At 41.4% G+C, this 12,160-nt stretch overlaps 1 protein-coding gene across 9 annotated transcripts in view; it reads left to right on the forward strand.

Annotated features, from left to right (window-relative positions):
* The window catches only part of LOC138738963 (limbic system-associated membrane protein-like), a 1,544,776-nt gene that overhangs the window by 656,011 nt on the left and 876,605 nt on the right, over positions 1–12,160 (forward strand). The gene's annotated exons all lie outside the window — the stretch shown is intronic.

The following is a 12,160-nucleotide window of genomic DNA, read 5'->3' on the forward strand; positions in this document are numbered from 1 at the left end:
TTTTAATTAACATGTCCTTGAAATGCATCCTTATGGTGCACTGATTGCTTCTTTAATGCCAGTGAGAAAGATTTGAAACAGACCTATTCTGTACTGTCCCTCAGAGCCAGCTGGGAAAATATTTTTGCTCAAAGAATGCCTCAGGCTGTTTAAAACTCTCAGCAGATTTATTCAATCCAACTCACCCTCTCAACAGAAGAGCATTAGTCTTTTCAACCCACAATTAATTTTATTTCACCTGTGTGCAGAAGCAAATTATACTTATTTATTTTGTTTTCAAAGCCTTAAACTATAGTTGTTTTCATTCTATGACTAAATCCAGTCAGATATGCATTTGTACCTTAAATACAAATTTGAGGTTATATTTCCATTATGCATTTCATCTCTCTCTCTCTCTCTCTCTCTCACACTCATCTTTTTTGCTCTCTTTCATTTTCATTTATTCTGTTCTCATTTTGTGGTATTACACAGTTGGGAAACGGTTGAAAATGTTTCAAGATATTATTGCAGTTCCCGTAGTGGTCAGCACAACAGTATTACAGCATCAGCAAATGGCATTTGATTCTGTTTGCGGGTTCTCCCCATGTCTGCGTGGGTTTCCTGCGCATGCTCCAGTTTCCTCCCACTCTTCAAATGTACAGGGGTTGCAGGTTAATGGGTGGAGTTGGGTGGCACGATCTTATCGGACGGAAGGGGCTGTTCCCGAGCGGTATGTCTGAATTTAAAACATTTAAAACTCTGTAGGAGCATGACACATGAAGCTAAGCCAGATATTCACACATCAAAGAATTCTCTGAAATTTCTTTCACCTTTGCTGATATGCAGCTTTTGTTTTACTTCTTAATCAGCCCCTCAGTTCCACATAGACAGTCCTCACTGATGTAATTCAGGTGGTATACCAGCCTCCAGCTGAACACAACACTACTCCATAACTACTTGATCAGCCGAAATGAAGAATTCCAAAAGTTGAAGAGAAAGCTAGCATTTAATTATCATGTCCATGGGGTGGCACGGTTAGTCTAGAGGCGTCCAGTTAGTACAGTGCCTTTGCAATGCCAGCCATCGGGTACAGGGTTTGAATCCCATGCTCTCTGTAAGGAGTTTGTACGCTCTCCCTGTGTCTGCATGAGTTTTTCCGGGGGCTCCGATTTCCTCCCATTGTTCAAAATGTACTGGGGGGTTGTAGGTCATTTGGGTGGCACGGGCTCATGGGCTGAAATGGCCTGATATCGAAATATAATATAAATGTAATGTAATATAAATGTATAATATAAATGTATGCCAAAATATATTTTTTTTAAATTAAATTTTAAAATTTAAAATATCAGACTCAGGACATTTTCTTGTTTCCTCTTTGACAATACATTTATGTTGTGTAAATGTGGGCAAATATTTCTTATGCCATAAGCTTTGAGGTGAACAAAAGCTGGATTATACAATTATATTTTTACGACAGGCATTCCTGGTCTCAACATGTTTTATTGGGCAATCCCCTTCAAATGAAAGTTGCCCAGCTTCAATAATTCTTTCAGTTTAACCCTGATGGAATGGAAGTGCATTAGACAAGAAATGCCTTCACAATGCTCAGAAAATTAAATTAGAAAAATATCCAGCAGTGGATCAAAAATGCTGGAAATATGCAGCAGATTAGAAATCATTGAAGTTAGATGCTGTTTTCTTAAGACACTCTTCTAGATGTCCTCAATGGAGTGAAGTCTAGTGCCTTTGATGTCTCAGGCCGAGTTAACGGCTCTCTGGAATTTCTTTCTTGTCCTGAGAGTTGACACCTCTGTACCAGACAGTGACCAGCCGGAATGCTCTCCACGGTACACCTGTAGCAGTTTTCGAGAGTCTTTGGTGACCTCCCGAATTGGTTTAAGGGGAGTGGAGGAAATTTTTGGGGGAGACGTCAGCTTTTTTTTTACTGAGAGCAGTGGGTGCCTGTACTGCATTGCCCAGCGGGATGGTGGAGACTGGTTCAATAAGAGACATTCAAAAGACTCTAAGATAGGCACATGGATTTCAGAAAAATAAAAGGGTCATGGTTGTGAGGTAGGAATGGATTAGATTGTTGTGGAGTTGGTTTCCATCAGTCAGCACAACATTGTGGGCCACAGGGCCTGAACTGTGCAGTAATGTTCCAAGTTCAATTATGCAATTTGATATGCCGCAGACATATCGGAACACTTGTCATTGTGAAATATTGCTATCTCAGACCGTTGATGTGTCTATTGGAACACATTAACATGCAAAACCAACCAGAAAAATGCAAAATAATGATGATAAGAAGTAATAGAACTCAGCAAGTCACAAAGCTTCCAATGGAAAAGAAACCCAGCTCATGTTTCATGCAAGTTTCAAACAGCTGCACAATGTTGACAATCTTTTTGCTTTTACTTTTAAGATTTTACTTCTTGACTGAGTTTTAATTCCTGATCCTTTGTGTGCCCAAACCATAGAAAACAGAAAGATAAACCATGCAACCAGCTTTCTCCTCTCTGCTTCACCAGGATTCAATTCTATTTTTGTTCATGGACTTTCTTTCATTTAAGGCCTCATTTTGCTTTTAGGTTTGAAATTTGTTGTGTGCTTCAATGTCCATGTCCAATGACTTCTAACATCTTTCATTTGAAGATCACCTTCGACTTTACCGCTATATTTTGTTTTGAGGTTAATAATTGTGTAATTCGACATGTGTTAAATGTTTCAGCTACTTGGAACAAGACTATGTGCAGTTTGCAATACAGTACTTTTTCAACTATCCAGAAGTCTGTTGACCAAAATTTTTTCAGTGGTGACACGCCGTCACAAGTTGAAATTCTAGTGTTTGTAAGCAGAGATCACATTTTTATTGTAAGAACTAAACATTATTTCATGCTTGATAAACCTTCCAATGTTTTTATTTGTTATTGTTTAACTGCTGTCTGCTGATCCTACTGGACTTAAAACCATTTCTCGGTTATCCAAAAAAATCCAGTTAACCAAAAAATGTCCGGTCCCAAGCATTTCAGATGATCAGAAATGTATTGCATTTGAAGGTCTTCCTTGAAAATTCAGGTTCATAAACATACAATTTTTTTTTAAAAAGTGGCATTTCTCTCCACGCAATGAACTACTCACCACATTGCTTGTATCTTTGCCCCAACTTTATCAGTTGCCCTTTGAACCATCGGCTGATGTGAACAACTTGCCTCTCTTCACTCTGCCAAGGCTAGTCATGGTGCGCTGCACCTTTCTCCAGCCTACTCTCATCCTCTGGACAACTCCCGTTTCTTCCTTCTAAAATTTGACCTAAACTCGCTCATTCATCGAACCATCCCAGGTGAACTTATTTTGTACCTCTCTGAAATCTTTGCCTTGTGCCCAGATATCCTGAATTAGACACAATATTCCCATTCAAGTTCAAAGTTTCTCTAGAATTTCGGTGTGCTTTCACTACAATCACACCGTCGAATAATTACAGCACAGAAACAGTCCATCTCAGCCTCCTCAGTCTGTGCTGAACCATTTTTTCCTGCCTAATCCTGTACTCAGTCCATCGCCCTCCATGCTTCTCCCTGTCTAAATATCCCTTAAATGTTTAAAATTGAGCCTGTATCCACCAGTTCAGCTGGAAGCTCATTCCACACACCCACCACTCTCTGAGTGAAGATGTTCAACCTCCTGTTCCATAGAAACCATAAAAGATTGAAGCATTGAAAACAGGCCATTTGGCCCTTCTAGTCTGTGATGAAACATCATTTTTCAAACACACTCCCCCCCTTCCCCAAACTCACCATTTAACCTGAAGTAATCAGTATGCCATGTCTTCTGTGATTGTTAAAGGATTGCTTAAGCTGGTATGTGAATGGAAAGGAAGGTTGAGAATCACTGCTCGAGACCCAATTGCTACTGAAACATTTTGCTTGAGAAAAATTGTCAGTGGCCCATTTTCTTTGGAGTCATGAAACTGTGCATATAATAAGGCAATTAGGGATGATTCAAACAGCAGTTTTCAAACTTTTTCTTTCCACTCACATTCCACCTTAAGCAATCCCTTACTAATCACAGTGAACCTATGGGATAGGGAATAGTAAAGGTGATATGTGAGTTTAGGGGGCAGTTTGAAAGCTGCTGCTCGATCCACTGACCTGCTTCCATTCCATGTAACCACTCCCATCCATGTAACTATCCAATTTATTCTTAAAACTTGAGAGTGAGCCAGCATTTACCACATTAGATGGCAGCTCATTCCAAACTCCCACCACTCTCTGAGTCCCCAAAATGTTCCCCCTAAACCTTTCCCCTTTCACCCTAAAACCATGTCCTCTTGTATTTACGTCTCCTAATTTAAGTGGAAAGACCCCCCTCCAGTTCAGATGCAAACTGTTCTGTTGGAACAGGTCCCACCTTCCCTGAAGAGAAGCCCTCCCTTCTGCTCCATGTCTTCAGCCACATGTTAAGCTGCATTATCCTCCTATTTCTAACCTAACCAGCACATAGCATGGGTAGCAAATCTGAAATTACTACAGTGGAGGTCCTGTTCTTCAACATGGAAGACCTCTTCACCTTTCCTATCCACATCATTGGTCCCTACATGGACCACGACATCTGGCTGCTCACTATCCCTCCAGAAAATGCTGTGAACTTGTTCTGAGATATCACAGACCCTGGCACGAGGGAGGCAATAAACCATCTAGGATCTCTCCTACCGAACTGCCTAATTGTCCTCCTAACTATAGAAACCCCTATCACTACAACTTGCTTCTTTTCCACCCTTGCCTTCTTAGCCACACAACCAGACTCCGTGCCAGAGACCTGATCTCCATGGCTTGTGTATGGTACACTTCCATGTTTCACTAAATTCAAATTCATTGTTAGGGTATATACATGACATCACATACAACCCGGAGATTCTTTTTCCTGTGGTAGAAAAATGTGTAAACAAAAAAGAGAATGTAAGCAAAGAAAGAAATTTGGTGCAAATTTAGAAAAAAAATATTTAGTAATAAATAACATGCAAAGAGTTCTTAAATTAATCTCTGATTGAGTTTGTTGTCTAAGAATCTAATGGTGGAGGGGTAATCTGGTGGTAACAGTCTTGTGATGCCTATATGCGCATATTTCCTGATGGCAGCAGCGAGAACAGAGGTTATCCAGGATGGTGTGGATCCTTGATGATTGCTGTTGCTCTCTGATGGCAGCATTCCCTGTAGATGTTCTCAATAATGGGGAAGGTTTTGACTGTGTAGTCCTGGTCTGTATACACTACCTTTTGTAGGGCTTTACACTCAGGGGTATTGGTGTCCCCACACGAGACTGCGATACAGTCTTTCTATCGGACTTCTGTAAAGGTTTTGCAAGGTTCCTGATGTCACACTGAAACTCCACACACTCCTGAGGAAGTAGAAGCACTGACATGCTCTATTCATGATGAGATGGGTCCAGGAAATATCCTCTGAGATGGAATTTAAATTTGTTCACCCTCTCCATCTCTGATCCTCCAGCGATTGCCGAATAGTAAAGCTCAGGTCTTCCTAAAGTCCACAATACGCTCCATAGAGAAAAGTCCCAGCCAACACAATATCTTGCATTTCAAGCATACTAGTCCCAGTCACATTCTGTGCCCTTTCCAGCTTGAATGTCTGTCCTCCCACTTTGTGACCAGAAATAAGCACTGTGCTCCAAGTGTGACCTCACCAATGTTTTATAGCGTAGTAACATGACATCCTTACTTCTGAACTCAATGCTCCATCCAATGAAAGAAAGCAAGTCAAATACCACCTTCACCACCCTGTCCCACTATGTCTTTGATTTCATGGAACGCTGTTTCTGTTCACATTAGTCTTTTCTCCATTACTCTCCAGGGCCCGACCATTCACCACATAAGCCCTGCCCTGGTTTATCCAATCAAAGAGTAACAGATAGCATTGTCCATGTTAAATTCCATCTCCCATTGCTAGGAGTCTCCCATTGTTGATTTAGGCACTGATATAGTCTTGTATTTTTTTTATCTTTTTTAAATATTTTTAGTATAAGATTCTATAAACATATTATTCTTCATTGTGCAAGCTTAGGAAACATGAATTGTATTATCACTCAGGTCACTAGTTCAGATGTCAAGGAACATGACTGGTCATGTACCTTCTGTCTGCTGCATCTCCTTTATACATTCCTCTCCAAATAACTGGATATATTTATAATTTTCAAAGATCCCCCACAATTAAAGTTAAAGACACTGTCATCTCCCGGCTTATCCTTACACACTTTTCAGGACTGGCGTATCACATAATTTACCAGTTTACCGGTTCCTCCCATACATAGAACCATAGAACATTTCATCACAGAAACAGAGCCTTCAAGTCTGTGCCAAACTATTATTCTGCCTGGTCTCACTGAATTGCACCCAGTTCACAGCCCTACGCACCCCACCTATCCACGTACCTGTCCAAATTTTTCTTAAACTTTAAAATTAAGCCCTCATTTACTACCTCAGCTGGCAGCATGTTCCACACTCCCACCACTTTCTGTGTGAAGACTTTTCCCCCCATGTTCCTCCTAAACCTTTCCCATTTCACCCTTAAACCATGTCCTCTGGTTTATATCACACCTACCCCAATGGTAAAAAGCCTACCTACATTTATTCTGTCTACCCCTCCCCCTCATCATTTTAAATACCTCTATCAAATCTCTCCTCATTCTTCTATGCTCCCAGGAATAAAGTCTTATCATGTATCACCTTTCACTGAAACTCATTTCCTGAAGTCCGGACAACATATTCTCTGCACTTTTTCTATCTTATTGATATCTTTCCTGTAGTTTGGTGACCAAAACTGCACACAATACTCTAGATTTTGCCTCACCAATATCTTGTACAACTTTACTGTAACATCCCAACTCCTATTCTCAATACTTTTATTTATGAAGGCCAATGTGCCAAAAGCAGTCTTTTATAATCCATCTATCTGTGATGCCACTTTCAGGAAATTGTGTATCTGTATTCCCAGCTCCCTTTGTTCTACCGCTCTCTTCTATATCCTACCATTTACTGTGTATTCCTACCTTGGTTTGCCTTTCCAAAATGCAACACCTCACACTTAAGCACAATTTGCATTAAACCCCATCTGCCATTTTTTAGCCCATTTTCAACACCTCTAATCCTAGAGTCATCTGCAAACTTGTTGATTCAATTTACCATGTTATCATCCAAATCATTGATATTGATGTCAAACGACAACAGTCCCAGCACAAATCCCCGAGGCACATCACTAATCGTAGGCATCCAGCAATCATCCACTACCACTCTTTGGCTTCTCCTGTTGAGCCAATGAATCCAGTTTACTACTTCACCATGAACACCGAGCATCTGAACTTTCCTGACTAACCTTCCATGTGGAACCTTGCCAAAGGCCGAACAAAGTCCATGTAGATAATATCCACAGCCTTTCCTTCATCAGCATTCCTGATAATCTCATTGAAAAACTCTATAAGATTGGTTAAACATGACTTACCATGCACAAAGCCATGTTGACTATTCCTAATCAGTCCATAGCTATCCAAATACTTGTATATCCAATCTCTTACAACACTTTCCAATAATTTATCTCAAAAGATATCCAGAACACTTTATGAGGAGTTTGTACCTTCTCCCATGTCTGTGTGGGTTTTCTCCAAGTGCTCTCAATTCCTCCCATCCTCCAAAAATGAATGGGGTTTGTCAGTTAATTAGTGTATTTGGGTGGCACGGGCTCATGGGTCAGAAGTGTCAGTTATAGTGCTGTATTTTTAAAAATTTGGAGAGAACTCTTTTGCCACTGTTCTGAAAAACCTGGGTCATCTACCATGTGGACATATGGTTTATGAGCTTTCATTACAGTCAATCTTATACCAACTTTTTATCATTTCTCACCCAACCCATTTTCTTTCTCATCACCCCTCCTTTGAAAAAGACAAAGCCAAGGTACTAATTTAATATTCCAGCTCTTTGTCTTTTGCCCCTATATTCGAATAATTTTCCATGTCCTAAAACAGATTACATTGTGTTGTATTTACATACTTTTGAAAAACTTGACATCAATTATATGCCCTTCTTATCTTCAATCATTTTCTCTATTTCCTTTGTCAACCAAAATCATCCATTTGTTTGCCTATCTTTTCACAGATTGGGAAAGATAAATAGATTTTTTTTTAAGTTATCCCTTGTTCCAATGCATATTTATCCACCAATAGGAAAACTAGGTGAAATTAGAAACTGAAATAAAGTGAAATAATTAACAACCAAAAATGGACAATGGATCTTAATTTTATCTTCGTGATCTCAGGTTTGGGAACTGCCATTCAAATGAAAGGTGATTCTTAGTCAAAACCGTGTTTGTTATTCAACAAGAAAGTCTTCAAATGCTGATGTTGAGTGCAGTACACGAATGTGCTGGAGAAACTCAGCAGGGCGCGCAGCATCCACATGAAGGAGGCCAAGGCCTGAAACTTTGGCTTCCCGTTACTTCCTGTGGATGCTACGTGACCCATTGAGTTTCTCCAGCCTGTCTGCATACTTATTAGACTCCAACGTCTGCTGAGTTTCTTGTTTGATTCAAGTATTTTTTAACACATGATAGGCTTGGCAGAGATAAAAGGACTGACTTTTGCCGCCTTTTGTCTCGAGTGAAGCTGAAGTGAGCCTGATACAGGGCAACAGAAGTGATCTCTTACGGCCAGATATTTATTATTGGTGGAGGTTTTGAATGAGAAGAGGGCAGTTTTTGATGAGATGAAGCAGCTCGCTCGACACAATTACAGTGCCAGTGACTTGGGTTCAAATCCAACTCTGTCAATAAGGAGTCTGTGCATTCTCTCCATGTCTGCAGGGGTTCCGCTCTCCAAAACATACAGGGTTGTAGGTTAATTGAATGCCATGAGTTTAAATGGCCAGAATCAGCTTCTACCAAATTTAAACTGATCTTGCGACCAGTTACTGTGAAACATTTGCCATACTGAATCTGATGCAGATCACAGACATGTTCATCTTGATTTGCAATTCATCAGGTGAACAAAGCACTGCATCCTCAACGAAGAGGACGATGAATGGTGACCTGGGAAAATGGCTCAAATTCATCTGATGCTGATCAAATGGCAAACCCCTGCTTGATTCATTTAGTGCACTCAACAAAGATTACTGCTGAAGATGTCCTTTAAACAACAAAGGGCTAAACAAGCTAAATGATACTCATCATCTGAACATCTGCTCCTGCTCAGAGCAGTGAAAAATCAAGCTCTTCTACCTCCACTAGCAATCAACTCACTCCAGAATCCTGGAGTACAGAGGTGTTATGGATGTAATCCAAAAGGCCTTACAAAACGATTTGCTCTGCTTTGGTAGATTTTAACTTTGCAATGTCAATGAAGTAGCAAAGAATGTGTCAGCTTGCAGCAGTCTTCAACAGTGATTTTATCTCAGTGCTGCACCTGGCGATTGGAGTCAGGCAACTCGGGCAGTTGGAGTTGAAAAGCTCAGATCAACAGGAAGTTGACTGGGCAATAGAGATCAAGTGATCCAGGGAACATGTGATACAGGGTGGTATTAATTCACTTCAACTCAGCAGTCTAGGGAGATGCTACTATTGTATCATACAGTACATGAAGCAGTGAGTAGGACATTTACAACTAATTAGTTTTTTTTCTACATTGGTGACCCTGACGTGATAACTTATTGTGTGGAGGTCCAATGAATAGTACCATCTCCCTAGACTGCTGAGTTGAAGTGAATTAATACCCACTACACATCTGTAGGCCTTCAAAGTCATCTTCAAACTCCTGAGGAAGTAGAGGCACTGGCATGCTGTTTTCAGCATGAAATTCATCTGCTGAGCCTAGGATAGGTCCTCTCAGATGGTGGCTCCCGGGAATATACATTTGCTCACTCTCTCCACTTCAGTCAGCCAATCAGAGTTTATTTGTCATTTTTTAAAACTACAAAAGGGCCATAAAAACGCGATTGCATTTCTCCAGAACAAGGTGTTACCTAATTTTATACATACGACCAAATATAGGAGTGGGCAAAATGGCACTGTAGCAAAGGGCCACTGCAAGCAACAACTGTGCAGCCATCTCGAACCATGGCCCAATTACAATTTTAACCCTTACAAATTGAGAACATAACATTGCATTCGACTTTCAAACAAACTACTTCAATAGACTACAAAAAAAATCAGTGAACGGTGCATTTGTTTATTGACCGAGACCAGTCCGTGGGCTCAGTAAGACAGGATAGCAATGTCCACATCAGAATAAAGTGACCCCTGGCTCAGCAGTTGACTTCCTCCCATCCAGAGGCTGCTGCAGTCTTCCATTGTCTGAGGTTTCCGACCGCTACCTCCAGCCTGCTTCTGATCCAAGAATGATCGCTGGATCGTACACCTCTGGTTTTCCCTTCCTAAAGTCCACCATCAGCTCCTTGGTTTTGGTGACATTGAGTGAGATGCTGTTAGTACACCATTCAGCCAAATTTTCAATCCCCCTCCTATCTGCTGATTCCTTGCCCCTTCTTATAAAACACGCTACGGTGGTTTCGTCAGTAAATTTGTAGATGGTGTTTTTGCCGCACCAAGTCACAGGTGTGAAGCAAGTGGAGTAGGGGGCTAAGAACGCAGCCATGCAATGTCCCTTTACTGATGCAGATTGTGGAGATGATGTTTTTTAACCAATCCTCATGTATTGTCATTGGGAGGTGAGGAAATTCAGGATCCAACTACACAGTAGGGTGTTGAATCCCATGTCTTGGAGCTTGCTGATCAATTTCGAGGATGGCGATGGTATGCCAAACTGCAGTTAATAAAGAGCCTCCTGATGTATGCGTCTTTATTGTCCATGTGTTTGAGGGCTTTGTGTAGAGTCAGTGAGATGGCATTTAGCAAAGATTAGTTTTCTTCTGAACAACGAAAGTCAGGGAGGGCATTCAAGAAGGGAAATGGCATTCCAGTATTCACAAGCACATTCAGTTTTATTGTTAAATTGATTAAAACAGCAACCTCAATTTGTTATGCAGAGGAACACTCCCAACAACTTTACAAAATCAGTATGGATCAGAAGGAGGGTTTCACATTTGTTGGGAAAAATCTCTGCATTCTCCACAGTCCTTGAGATATACCAAATTCCTTTTGTCAGCATTTTATCTCAAATGATCTTCCAATCCTTTTGTTTCTTGCCCATCACTTTGAATATACAAATAATCAAATTCCTGGGGGTCAACATCTCTGAGGATCCGACCTGGTGCCTCCATGTCAACGCAATTTTGAAGAAAGCTCGACTTCAGCTATACTTCGTGAGGAGTTGGAGGAGATTTGGTATGCCACTGAGGACTCTCGAAAATCTCTCCAGGTGTACCGGGGAGAGCATTCTGTTTGCTTGCCTCACTGCCTGGTATCAGGGTCGGTGCTAAGGGGGGAGGGGTGTATTCACAGGCATGGCCCCCCACCCTTATGAGGTGCAGTGCCCCATAGGCCTCTGTAAAACCTCGCTATGCCTCTTCCCATGTCGCGAGAGTGTGCCAAGTATCACTGACATCTAACGTTCAACACAGGTAGGCAACACCAGCATCCCCCCCCCATCCGCTGAGTGGGTTTGCTACTGCTGGACTGTGCCCCACCCCAGTTACCCTAATGCCTCACCCCCCCACCAACACTCGTTTCTGCTGCCAACCCTACCTGGTATGGAGGTGCCATGGCACAAGACAGGAGAAAACTCCAGGGAGTTTAAAAAAAGGTAATTCGGCCAGCGATATCATGGGCCAACGTTGTCCTATACAAGAGGTGGTGTCTTAAGAAAGCAACCTCTATCCTCAAGGATGCCCCCTCCCCCCCCCCCCCCCCCCACCTAGGCCATTCCCTCTTCACATGGCAATCTTGAGGAAAAAGGAACAGGACCCTGAAGATGAGCACCCAGTGCCACGAGGACAGATTCTTCCCTTCTACTCTCCGATTTCTGAATGAACAATGGACCACAGACGTGACCTCACTCCTATTTTCTTGCACTATTTATTTGTTTTCATCATGTATTTCCATTGTAACGCTGCTGCAAAACAACACATCATGTGACATGCTCATGACAATAGATTCTGATTCTAATATGTGTTCCCTTGTCTTTGAACAGTTTATTTCCAAATCTATTCTCAATCCAAGGAGAAAAA

Source organism: Narcine bancroftii, chromosome 7 (assembly GCF_036971445.1).
Source record: "Narcine bancroftii isolate sNarBan1 chromosome 7, sNarBan1.hap1, whole genome shotgun sequence".
In the NCBI taxonomy this organism is placed as follows: Eukaryota; Metazoa; Chordata; class Chondrichthyes; order Torpediniformes; family Narcinidae; genus Narcine; species Narcine bancroftii.